The sequence below is a fragment of the Perca fluviatilis genome, chromosome 3, assembly GCF_010015445.1.
Source record: "Perca fluviatilis chromosome 3, GENO_Pfluv_1.0, whole genome shotgun sequence".
NCBI lineage: Eukaryota > Metazoa > Chordata > Actinopteri > Perciformes > Percidae > Perca > Perca fluviatilis.
The window spans coordinates 16,671,262-16,683,868 of NC_053114.1; the positions used below are offsets into that span (position 1 = coordinate 16,671,262).

The window sequence follows — 12,607 nt, forward strand, 5'->3', positions numbered from 1 at the left end:
CGAGCGACGTGCGTTGCCGCGACGTGTAGTTACTAGTGCTGTCAAACGATTAAAATATTTAATCGCATTAATGTCATAGTTAACTCGCAATTAATCGCACATCTTTATCTATTCTAAATGTCCCCTGATTTCTTTTTGTCCCATTATTTGCTTGCTTTGTGCAAATTTACTTTTTAATTGAAAACAACATTGGCTATACTGTAGTGTTCAATTTCACACTAACATTCTCACTTGGAGCAGTCAATCACAGTTGGAGCAAATAATCTCTCACACCATGTAACACTGTCCATCAATAAAAGGGTGAAAAAAAACATCACACAAACAGCCCCTTCAACAGCTCTTTCTGAGGGATCAAAACAGGGCTATACAAAATAAAATTGCACATGTAAGGTAAACTACGACTCAGCCTATAGTGAAGTTAAACCATGGCTTAATACTTTCTTTTTCTCAAGTTTGCTTTGAACATAGCAGTCAGGCTACTGCTCTTTATTCACCAGAGGCTCATCAACCCAGCCTCATATTTCAGAAATAATGAACAGTAACGGTTACCAATAAAAGGTAAGCCTACTACTTCTTTGCTTTGAGCCAGTCACTCAAACAGACAAACCTGTTGACATTTTCAGACAACAGGGAAGCTCGCTTATTTTGTACAACATGCCCAGACAGTGAAAACAACCTTTCAGAAGGTACTGATGTGGCCGGTGTTGCGAAGTACTTGCGTGCAAGTTGGGCCGTTTCACTGTGTGCCCCTTCATGTGTGGACCACCATTCCTGGAGACAGTCATCCATGCCAGTAAGAGGCTCTGCCTTGTAGCGCTCCAGATATTGCTCAATGGAACCATTTGGCAACTTTTTAAAAGTAAACTTTCCATTCAGAATCTTATTGGCATCCATTTTGGCGTTCGCGCTCGCCATCCACTCAAAACATAACGTTAGCCTACTACTCTTTGTGTTGTGGTTGTGGATATTTCTGTTGTCTATTTGTATATTTCTGTTACTGTTTCCTGTTTTGTAGATTGATTGTTGTGATTGTCTATCTTTCTGTTCTCCTGTTTTGATTGTGTATCATTCTGAGGATTGTTTATGTTTCTGGTTGGATCGTGTATTATTCTGCTGATGGTGTATGTTTCGGTTTGTCCTGTTTTGATTGTGTATTATTCTGAGTAGTGTATGTTTCTGTTTCCTGTTTTATTTTGGTGGTCTGGTTTTCTGTCTTGTCTAGTTTTACTTCCTGTGTTTTCCCGCCTGTCTGATTGTCCTGCCCCGCCCTGATGTGTTTCACCTGCTGTATCACCTGTCCCTTGTTGGCTCGTTACCGCTTGTATTTAGCCTCTGTGTTCCTTTTGTCTTGTGTCAGATCATTTTGTTAGTTTGTGCCTGCTGTGTCGCCACGTGTCAGTTTGAATTAGGTTCTTTGCTCCCTGGATTTCCATGGGTCTCAAGTTTCTGGTTTGTACTGCTCTTGTTTTTTGGATTCCAAAAAAATTCCGGTTTTTGTTTTATGTATTTTCTGAAGAAGTTTTTGCCTGCTCCTCTCAAGACTCCCTTTGTTAATTCATGTTTTGTTTTGTGTACAAATAAATCATCAAGCTCAAACTTTCGCCTTCCTGGGGCCTGTATCACAAAATCAAGATAAGGGATTAAGCAGGGATTTCCCCGTTATCCTGGGTGAATTTAGCCTTGACTCGGTTTCACGAAAGCAGAGGCACATAAATCACCATGGAGATTTATTCTGTGCAGCTAGCCTGGTCCTGACCAGGCTAACAGCCATGATTTATTTAATCCTGGAGCCTTTTCTGTTCACCAGGCAGTGGTTTTAAAATACAACCGGTGCATATTGCTCTTCATTTAAGTATTAAGTTATATGCGAGGCATATAGTATGTAGCAAAGGAAACTCGTCCTCTATAAAAAAATTAAACGCGAGAAAGCGTGGCGGATAATAGCGGACCGACTGAATGCTAGTCTAAAAATATACATTTATGAACTACTGCTCTTAACTGAAACCATTCAATGAGTCACTGTCATTGGCAAAAACGAACAGTTGTACACTTTGCATTAAAAGCAAGCAGTGGAAGTTAATATGACTTAGGACATTTATATTTTTAACCCATGAAAGGGAGAAACGGAGTGAGATATTTACGCATCATATTCTAGTGTTGTAGAAAATTGATCTTCATGGTAAACTTCCTGAGTAACGTTATCCTCTTAATTTTAAGGCAAATAGTACAACTGTTAATTTGTGCACATGTTTAGTAATCTAATCTTTGAATGGTAGGATTATGACGGTTTCAATTCAGAGCAGTGGTCAGTTAATTTGTTTGTATATGTGTTTCACATCCTCATACTTCCACAAGAAGCTGCTGCTCACTCTGTATAAAGTATGTACAATGCGTATTCTCCATTTTGGCATCAGTAAATCTTCGATCAACCTTGCGGTCTTTTGAGGAAAGCCGTGGACGTGCATCTATCTGAATTACTTGAGCCTGGCTCAACCAGGTCACTCCTCCTCAGCCTGGCTTGGCCTTTGTGAAATGCACCAAGCCAGGATACACAGATTAGACTAGTGTTGGGACCACCAGTGGTGTTACATCTGATTTTAACCAAAAGGCCTCAGATTAAACTGACCTCTGGATACAAGACACATGTGGCACAGTATTCAGAGACAAAGAGCTCAGAGACAAAAGACAGGCCCACTTGCAAGCGCCTCAGCCTGGTGAGTTCACACCTCTATGCGAAAGTCCCAGCCAGAGGGGACAACTGGCAGGAAGTCAAAGAACTACAAGATTGTAGTCTCGACACTTTCAAAAGTTTTGAGTCTTCCTGTTGGGTCAGCGGGACCATAAACGCAGCATGAAGTCTTGACCTATAAATAAGCCTGATCACCCAAAATCCTTTGTCTTCGCTTGCAACTCACGTTGCTGACAGGAGGCACGCAAGCGCTTGTGCTAAACTTCCATTTTCTGGAGGAAGTGGATTTAATTTCGGTGGATCCTTAAATGCACCAGTGTTTTCATATCTGCAGTGAGAAGGAAACGTTTTTCTTCAAAAAGTCGATAAGTAGTGTTTTTTTATTAATGAGCAAAGGGTTCGCTACCACTTGTTGCCATTAATGTGATCTGTGATTTTAATTATGTACTGGTCTATACGTGATTATTAATCTGTTTCTGTGAATGTATCATTGATCATGATACTGTTTATGTTAAGTAGCTTGGTCAAAACTGTAATCGCTACCTGCTAAAAAGCTCCTTTTCACGGTGTTTAGTTACTGTCTGCGAGATGATCGTGGAAATCAGCTGTTAGCCACTGGAGTGGTTATAATGACCAAATTTTCCCTCAGTAAGTCAAAAGTCTCAGTCTCTCCTAACTACACGTGTGGTCCAGACCTGAGTGGCTGAGGGGGGGCTGGTCATTATCGATAACTAAGAGCAGAGTGTCTCCTTCTCCCTTCTAACCTTTCTTCTTTTACTAACGCACACGCACGCACACTGACACAAGCTAACTATGTAGCTCCCGAGCTAACGCTGCTAGCTTAACCACGTGAAGTCAGCATGACGTTTGTACAGAGCTAATAAATGACCTAGCATACCGGCTAAGCGTGCGTGTTGCCTAGCAACCCCCCGGCCTCTTCAACCCCTCCTCGTGCACCCAGCACCACTACAGCCCTCTTGAGGCTAAATAGTTTTGTGCGGCTCACAGGAGTAGTTGTTTTTGTGTTAGAACTACATTTCGACAACACGCGCGCACACACACGCACGTCCATCACACATGCTGCTTTTGTTTTGGTTGTGATATTGTAAAAGGTATATAAGTTGTATTATTGATTAGCTACTGATAATTGTGACGTAAATAAATCTTATTATACTTAAATAGCAGTTGCTAGTGATTATTTGTGTACTTATTGTAATAATTGCTGGCTGAACAGGTCCGTGCTCGAAATCCCCCCACCCTTCCTTTTGAAAGGATTACCACAGAGATGAGACTGTTCCACAGTTTGATTATTGGTGCCTGACTTGCAGGGTGGTGCCCCGTTTTGATGGTTGTCGATTTGATAAAGTTATTAATAACCATATTCATAACTTTATTAATATTGATAAAACATCTTTGATAATTTGCAGATGACCAAATCTGTACCCTATGAGTATCCTACATTAGGTCAAGCCTCTCTTTGTTATCCTGGATTTATATATTCTGTTTTTCTTAAACGGGCGCCTGCCCCCCACCCATAAAAAAAAATAAAAATAAATAATAATAATAATCGGGCCTCTGTACACATGAATCTGGAGGCCTAGATGTTTATAGGGTAATGACTATTAACTGTAATGCTTAGAGTAGCCTGATAACCACCTTTCTCAACATTCTCTAGCCTACTTTACTGTAGTTACTACTACATTTTTGGTGTCTCTCTGATCATCTAATTTATCTGGCCATAGTCCTGGATCCTCTGGCAAAAACTGGTCTGCAGTGCACAGTGCTACACTGTGCTCAGAGCAACACTCATGCTCCCTGCTGTCTTCACTCCTATCATCCTCAATCACATGTTCTCTATCATCTTTCTCTATGAAGAATACATTTGATATTAACCTCTTATCCTAATTGTAACCTAATATAATAAAACTCACTAGGATGTTGGTGTTAACACTTTTCAGTCAAAATGGCTAAACGTGGTTTGCTTTAATTTTGATATAAGCTCCCCTTGTCTCAAATCCAAAGAGGAGGATGAGGGGTCTGTTGCTACTATACTCCTGGTGTGACAGTTTCTGAAACTGAGGGCCATGTGTTTCACAAGGTTAACGTCAGCTTCTGCTAAATCTGACATAACTATAATGTTGACATATGTATCTACCAATGAGCTACCAAGCTACCTATGACACTGATTAGCCTATTATTGCTAATTATAGAGATTATAGCCTATTCATTTAAAATTAAACAGGTTTTAAATTAAGCTATTACAATGGTGTGTTGTATGCGAACCGCATTGTTAATGTAGTTTATTTAGCCTTTACCTCAGATTACATGTATAACCAAATTATTTGAAAGTTTATGTTCTGCTCTTTATATGGGTTGTCTCAGTCAGTTTTTAGCACTAACAGTCACGGAGATATTCAAGCAGTTTAGCCCCATGGATTTCGTTTTCTAGTTTGTGCTCACCTTTCTTTGAAAAGAAGTCGGTTACCAATTGTTTCCCCTCATTTTGTTTTCTCTCCTCCTCCTATCTTTCCTTTCTTTTTGGTAGCCTGATTTGGCTTTCTTTGAGAGACATTTCCACAGCAGTTTGCGCTCCACCAGATGCTCAACTGATCTAATGTAAACAAAATGCGTGCAGATGGACTAAACCATTTGGTGCATTAGCAAGGGTTGGGTGAGACCTTAGTCTTTTTTTTTTTTTTAGTCAATCCACCAAGTTATTCAGCCAATACACTAACTTTACATTTCATCTCACATGCATTATGAAATTTAATTAGGAAATGAAAATATTCTGGTTAAATAAAATATATTCCAGACTTTTCAAGGTCCCTCTATCCCCTTGGGCCCTGGCAATCAGTATTGGTTTTACCCCCAGTCTGACGCCCCTGGCCGTACGCCATCTTCTGGTATGATCTTATGGTATCTTATGGTCTTTTATACATGAGGCCCCAGGTGTCTTCAAAGGCTGACATTTGCATCTGTCTGTGTGAATTGTGTTTTTCCATTGAGATGTATTCTGAGATTAAATTTGTCCAGTGATTGATGTGGCAAAAATTCTTTGATTTTCAGTTTGAGGACTAATTTCTTAGCGACAGCTAGAGAAATGAAAATTTTTTGCGGGATGTGGATTTTGGAGATATCACCAAGGAGACGGAGTGTTGGAGATGATGGGATTCTGTAACTCAGGGTGGTGGACAGTGTCTCAGTGTCCGTGATCGAGAATGAGTGAGTGAACTAGTTGACAGAGCCACATGGTGTGCAGATAGTTGTCTGTGCTACCTAAGGTGCATTGTGAACAGATACCTGTTTGCTAGGCCCATTTTGAACATTTTACTTTGGGTGATGTGAGTCCTATGAATGACTTTATATTGTATAAGCTGCAGGTTTGTGTTAGCAGTCATGGAGAAGGTAATCTTAAAGATTTGTTTCCAGTAATAAGGGGTGGGAGAGAAGACAAGATCAGCTTCCCACTTGGTTGTTGGGAGTGTTATTGTTGTGTTTAGGTTGGAAATCATTGTATATAACCGGGAGTTTTTTTTATTTGTTGTTAATTTTTAATTTATGATTTACTGAATATTTCTGACTGAGAATTTTTGTATGTGATTCGAATTAATTTTTTTTTTTTTTTTTTTTTTTTTTTTTACACAGGAAATGAAAGTTGATCCAGTAAACCGGTCACCAGTCCTGTCCCAGTAACAACTGTACTGCGTTATGTATGTGAAAAGATGTAAATGTTTCAAGTACAGAGAACAGAACTTGAAGTGGCTGAAACACAAGTCTTACCATCAGTTACACTGATCTGCAGCCAGACTCTCTCTCTTTGTCTCATATTTCTTTCTTTCAGCTACCTCCTTTCTTTCCTCAGCATGTTTTGCCCTCAGCTGCTCCATCTCTTTGGCTCTTCTCTCCTCCTGTTGTTGAAACAAGTTGCTTGAAAGCCTGCTCCTTCTCCTTGAACTCTTGCACCTGTTTCAGCATCTTCAAGGCTTCTGTGCTCATTTTCTTAGCTTCATGCAGCATGGTTTTCTGTAGCCAGTCCCACCGTTTTCAGCCAGCATGTAGTCCACCGTTGCGAGCAGAGCAAGCAGCTTGTCTCTTTCTGCAGATGATGAGCAGTATCTTCCATCGCACATTTTTTTTTTTCAACTCCAGGAGGGCATCACCCAGTGTGTCAGCAACCTTTCCATCTTCCAGAGGGATAACCACCAGGTATTTTAAAGCCTCAGCTGCAAAGTGTGCCTGCAGTATTTCAATCAGGAAAGATTTCATTGCAGATGACCTTCAAAGTCACTGTTCCATTATCTTTAATGTGACTATTTGCCACTGTTCATCACACCCCCAACCGGCCCGTCAGACACCGCCTACCAAGAGTCTGGGTCTGCCGAGGTTTCTTCCTAAAAGGGAGTTTTTCCTTGCCACTGTCGCAATAGCCACTGCTAATGCTTGCTCTTGAGGGAATTACTGTAATTGTTGGGGTTTTGGAATTTATAGTGTGGTCTAGACCTACTCTATCTGTAAAGTGTCTCGATAACTCTTATGATTTGATACTATAAATAAAATTGAATTGAATGTGCAAATATTTATTGTGGATAAGCATAATATGAAATGTACAAAGTCTTTGGGGATTAGACTCATCATTAAAATATTTAAAGGGGTAGAGAAACAGATGTATTCCCAAAAAAAACAAGCTGACCAAGGTGCTAAGGTGCCTGATTTTGCACTGCCCCCACAAGGCCAATGGGACACTGAAGATCTGTGTTATGTGAATCAGGTTTCCATTTTAACCGGGAGCATTATTTGGCCATTTGGGGGCACTGCAAAGTGAGTCAATTGAGCAATAGACTGGTCAAAGGCACTTTAGCAATTGAATGGTCTATACCTTGATATCACTGGAGCTGGGTTTTCTCCATAATTCCAGGGTAAAAATAAATTGAGGCTGAAAAAAAGGCTAAAGTGCCTTTGACCATTCTATTGCTCAATTGACTCACTTTGCAGTACCCCCAAATGGACAGATATGACTCCCCTTTGAAATGGAAACCTGAATCACATAACACAGATCTTCAGTGTCCCATTGATGCCCTGCATGTCCATATATACCCTGGAATTGTGGAGAAAACAAGATTTTGATGATTCTATGGCTAAAGTGCCTTTGACCGTTTCTATTAATGAAGTGACTTACTTTGCAATGGCCCCAAATGGCCAAATATGGCTCCCCGTTAAAATTGAAACCTGATTCACATAACGCAGATCTTCAGTGTCCCATTGATGCCCAGCATGTCCATAAATACCTTGGAAAGAAAACAAGATTTTGATGATTCTGCACTGCTTGCTCTTAAGGGACTTATTGTAATTGTTGGGGGATTGTAAATTATAGAGTGTGGTCTAGACCTACTCTATCTGTAAAGTGTCTCGAGATAACCTGTGTTATGATTTGATACTATAAATAAAATTGAATTAATAGTGTTTGCTAACAAGTCATATCAACTTAAAAGCCAATGATGCTATGTCAATGTTGTGTTTACAGCTTTTTTCCATGGCCTAAAAATAGTTAAAGCAGGTTTAAATGATAAATGCACAGTACATCTACCTCTGTATTATTATTCTGTTTTCAGTTTACATTTAATCTTTTGTTGCTTTTAATATTTTATTTACTATTCATTGGACCATTTACCAACTTCTGCATTTTTAAGTGCCAGTACATTTTGTAAGGACTTAAAGTCTTAGGTTGTATAGCCTACTGTCACACAGTAAGTAATGTTGCAATAATGGTGATACTGATTTTAAAGGGGTGATAGAATGATTATATAGGGAAGTGAACGTCAACGGGCGGGCCACATCCGGCCCGCCAAAGCTTTTAGTCTTGCCCGCAGAATAATCGTGAATTATGGAGGCCCTGGAGCTCTGTCAGGGCAGCGGCATTTGGTAGTGCAGTCACCCAGAAAGGGTGAGTTTGCGCAGGTATTGAGAGCACCGCGGGCTGCCGGCCGTGACGGAGCGCAATCGAGCTCACAGCAGGCCGGGGTTTGTGAAGGAGGACAGGCAGGGCGGCGATGTAGCAACCCAGGCAGCACCAGCCGCTGAACTCCAACACACAGTCGGACAAAATTTGCAATTAGCCATCAATTTTCATAAAACGGCCCATATTTGAGCTGTACATAGTTGATTTCTCGCATAAAAAGGTTTCAGAAATTAATTTTGTAATGGAATAGCAGAGATCTGCGTGACCTAGATTCAGAAGACTACCTGATCTCAGGTCAGTTGTGTAGCCATGTAAATGTTGGGGCGTGACCGTTCTCTTAATACATCCATGGGCTTGACAAAGGTACAGGTCCTGGGATGTTGACGTCAACTTCTAGCTTTGTTGAGATTGCCCGTTTTCAGCGGCAGTTTCAAAATATGAGGTTTTCATAGTAAAGGGGTGTCAATGGGATTTTGAGCTTCTACGTATGTCCTATTTACCCACCGGTTTTGCATTCTATCACCCCTTTAAGTGCAGTTTCATTTCCTTGCATATCCCTTTCTCACAAGCTTGTTTCAAATGAGTTTATAGACAACAAAGTACTTAAATGTAACAAACCAATGGTCAATTAATGAACAACATGAAGTATGTAATGTGGGAGCAGAGCAAAGCCCAAGATTCAGAAGAAATCTGAGAGACTACATAATATACATGTATCACAGGCTACTACTCATTATATGCAAGGAAACATTTGGAAAAGTCAAAGATGACAAAAAATCGTATGGCTATAAAAACATTGTTTTTAAACTTGCATAATTCTTTTTTTTTTTTTTAAGTATGAAACTTGCAATATACTGATCTAAAAGTCAGCTTTTTTACAGCTCCCTTTAAACAATTTAAATATGTTGTCAAACTTTGTGAAACACAGGATTGACATAAACACATACTTTAAATGTATTGTCATTGTGTTAAACATTGTAAAGTAAAGCTAATGCATAACCACCTCCACATTTTTTCATGCTGTTGAAATCAGTTGGCACTCAAGTGACTCATTTGCTCAGTGGTGATGGCTTTGAAATGTACAGCTACTGTTTCTACTGTGACATGTCACTATGCTGCCTTGGCTCAAACATGACTCGACTGCCCCCTCTGCAGGTCACAGCCATCAACTCTTCCATGTGTGCTACCCACTTCCAGATGAAGGCCATGGAACAGGACATGGTAACACGGCGCACTGGCTCCTTGAACACTCCATACCCATTAGCTTTGCCAACTCAGTGGGTGCAGCGCTGCTTTGTGTGGTGGTAAATTTGACTATCATCATCTTCTACAGTCTACCTCTCCTCTCTGCTCCAGTCCATCAAGAAAAGAAACATGATAAAGGTCCAAGGAAAGCCTCAGCCAAGGTCTGCCCCTGCTACTAAACCTCAGGCTTCAAGTCACGGCTAAGAGATTCCGGCTGGTTACGAGACATATGGACATGTGAAAAGTGTGCAATATGGGTGATTTTGAAGAACACAGCTATGAGGAACTGACATAATCATAATGTGCAGTCGGCATTAAACTCATGGTGGGTAACGGCCTTCAGACAACACTGGGATTACTGCTATTACAAAAAAGACACAGGAATTTATGACAAGGGAAAGAAAATGTTTTGCTCTTGAGTTTGCGCTGCCTGCAAAGTAGCTTAAAACTAAAAACTTAAATAATTCAAAGTTCAGTTACTGTTAATGCATGAATACAGAGTAAATGTTTTCAGGTTTGTTTATTTCCCTCCATATGATTGCTGTTTCTGTCCCTGTGACCTGTGAGACATGTCACATTGTTCTTTTGATACAAAACTGAAAGTATTTATGTACATAGTTATTATGATTTTTTTAAATAAACCAACCAAACCTGCCCGCATGTCATTCTTATTCTAAATAGGAACGAATTGTGTAACTTATTCAGTATGTCTAGTTAAAAACATTTAAAGTTTTTTTTTTTTTTTTTTTTTTTTTTAAGATTTAAGCAAAGTGATTTAATTTGTCTTGTCAGAGATGGTATCAAAAAAACTTCAATGAAACAATCCTAAACATAAATATCATAACATACATGCACATGCAGAAGAAGAGGAACACTGATACATAAACATGCAGGGAACTGTTTATAGATTAATACATGAGACAAGAGAAAAATACAGGTAAAGATTTATTGTACAATCAAGTAATTTGTGCAACGTAAGAAAACTTTTTTGCACTCTTTTGTCGGGCAGGTGCGTAAGATATGATCAAAGGTAGAAGATCAAAATTTGTTCAAAGAAAATCCCGCACACTGACCATTACACTAGCAAAAATGTATTTAGAAAAATACGTTTCGGTCTCAGACCTTCATCAGGTAAATTTACCTAATGAAGGTCTGAGACCGAAACGTATTTTTCTAAATACATTTTTGCTAGTGTAATGGTCAGTGTGCAGGATTTTCTTTGAACAATCAAGTAATTTAAAATTGATTATCTCATACTTTTTTAATTTTTTTCAGGTCTTCAATGCCTTTTATTTTGCAATTTAGCAACAAAGTTGGTGTATAAATGAATATTTGTTATTAAGCAAGTGACTAATGGTGGGGTTTGTTTCTATGTAGAATTAGCTGAAAAAAACCCAATTAATTAAACAGACAATTCTGTGCATTTTGTGTTTTCAAAATAAAATATCACTGTCATACTACGTAACGTCAATTTTCCTAAATAATACGTTTGTATGGATAAAATTAAATAATATTTGAGTATCTTCCTAGCATTATAAGTAGTGGGTTTTAGTAGGCAAAATTAGTGGACCTTGAGTTATTTTTTCAAAAGTCAGGAATTAACTTCTACATGCAAATAAAATTTTCTATTTTTTGTTCATACACAATTCAATTAAATTTTTTTTATAGTATCAAATCATAACCGAGTTATCTTGAGACACTTTACAGATAGAGTAGGTCTAGACCACACTCTATAAATTCCAAAACCCCAACAATTACAGTAATTCCCTCAAGAGCAAGCATTAGCAGTGGCTATTGCGACAGTGGCAAGGAAAAACTCCCTTTTAGGAAGAAACCTCGGCAGACCCAGACTCTTGGTAGGCGGTGTCTGACGGGCCGGTTGGGGGTGTGATGAACAGTGGCACATAATAGTCACATTAAAGATAATGGAACAGTGACTTCGAAGGTCATCGTGGAAGTTCATGTCATGTCGGATGCGGCGGACACAGCAGGATGCAGCCGGGAATTGCAGAGAATAAGAAGAAACATAAGTACTCCGGGGAGTAAACTCCCCAGAGCTAGGTTAGTAACAAGCATTTCTGGGACAGGATGCATACAAAAGGAAACAAGTAGAGATGAGAGAGCAGCTCAGTGTGTCACAGGAAGGAAGGAACTTCCCCGGCAGTCTAGAATTATAATGGCTAATAACTAAGAGAGGCAGGTTAAAGAGAGGTGCCTGGTCGGGCTAGAACTCTCCCCAACCGGATCGGGCTGTACTGGCCTGCCTCCCTCTACTCTCGCTATATTATTGATTATATAATAAATAAAACTGATGACTACGAAGAGAAGCAGGTGGGCCGGTTAGGCGGACGCTGCAACTCCTCACTCCTTAACTATAAGCTTTATCAAAGAGCAGGGTTTTCAGTTTACTCTTAAATGTGGTGACGGTGTCTGCCCCTCGAACCCAAAGTGGGAGCTGGTTCCACAGGAGCGGAGTCTGGTAACTGAAGGCTCTGGCCCCCAGTCTACTTTTAGAGACTCTAGGAACCACAAGTAGCTCTGCATTCTGGGAGCATAGTGCTCTACTAGGACAATAAGGTACTAGGAGCTCTTCTAGGTATGATGGTGCTTGACCATTAAGAGCTTTGTAGGTCAGGAGGAGGATTTTAAATTTGATCCTAGATTTTACAGGAAGCCAGTGCAGAGAAGCCAATACAGGAGAAATATGATCTCTTCTC

At 39.8% G+C, this 12,607-nt stretch overlaps 1 long non-coding RNA gene across 1 annotated transcript; it reads left to right on the forward strand.

Moving 5' to 3' along the window:
• Window positions 1-1,340: 1,340 nt before the first annotated feature.
• Window positions 1,341-10,544, forward strand: LOC120556470. Its single transcript, XR_005638864.1, has 2 exons — window positions 1,341-1,449; window positions 9,801-10,544. It is a non-coding gene; the product is annotated as an uncharacterized LOC120556470 (long non-coding RNA).
• Window positions 10,545-12,607: the final 2,063 nt, after the last annotated feature.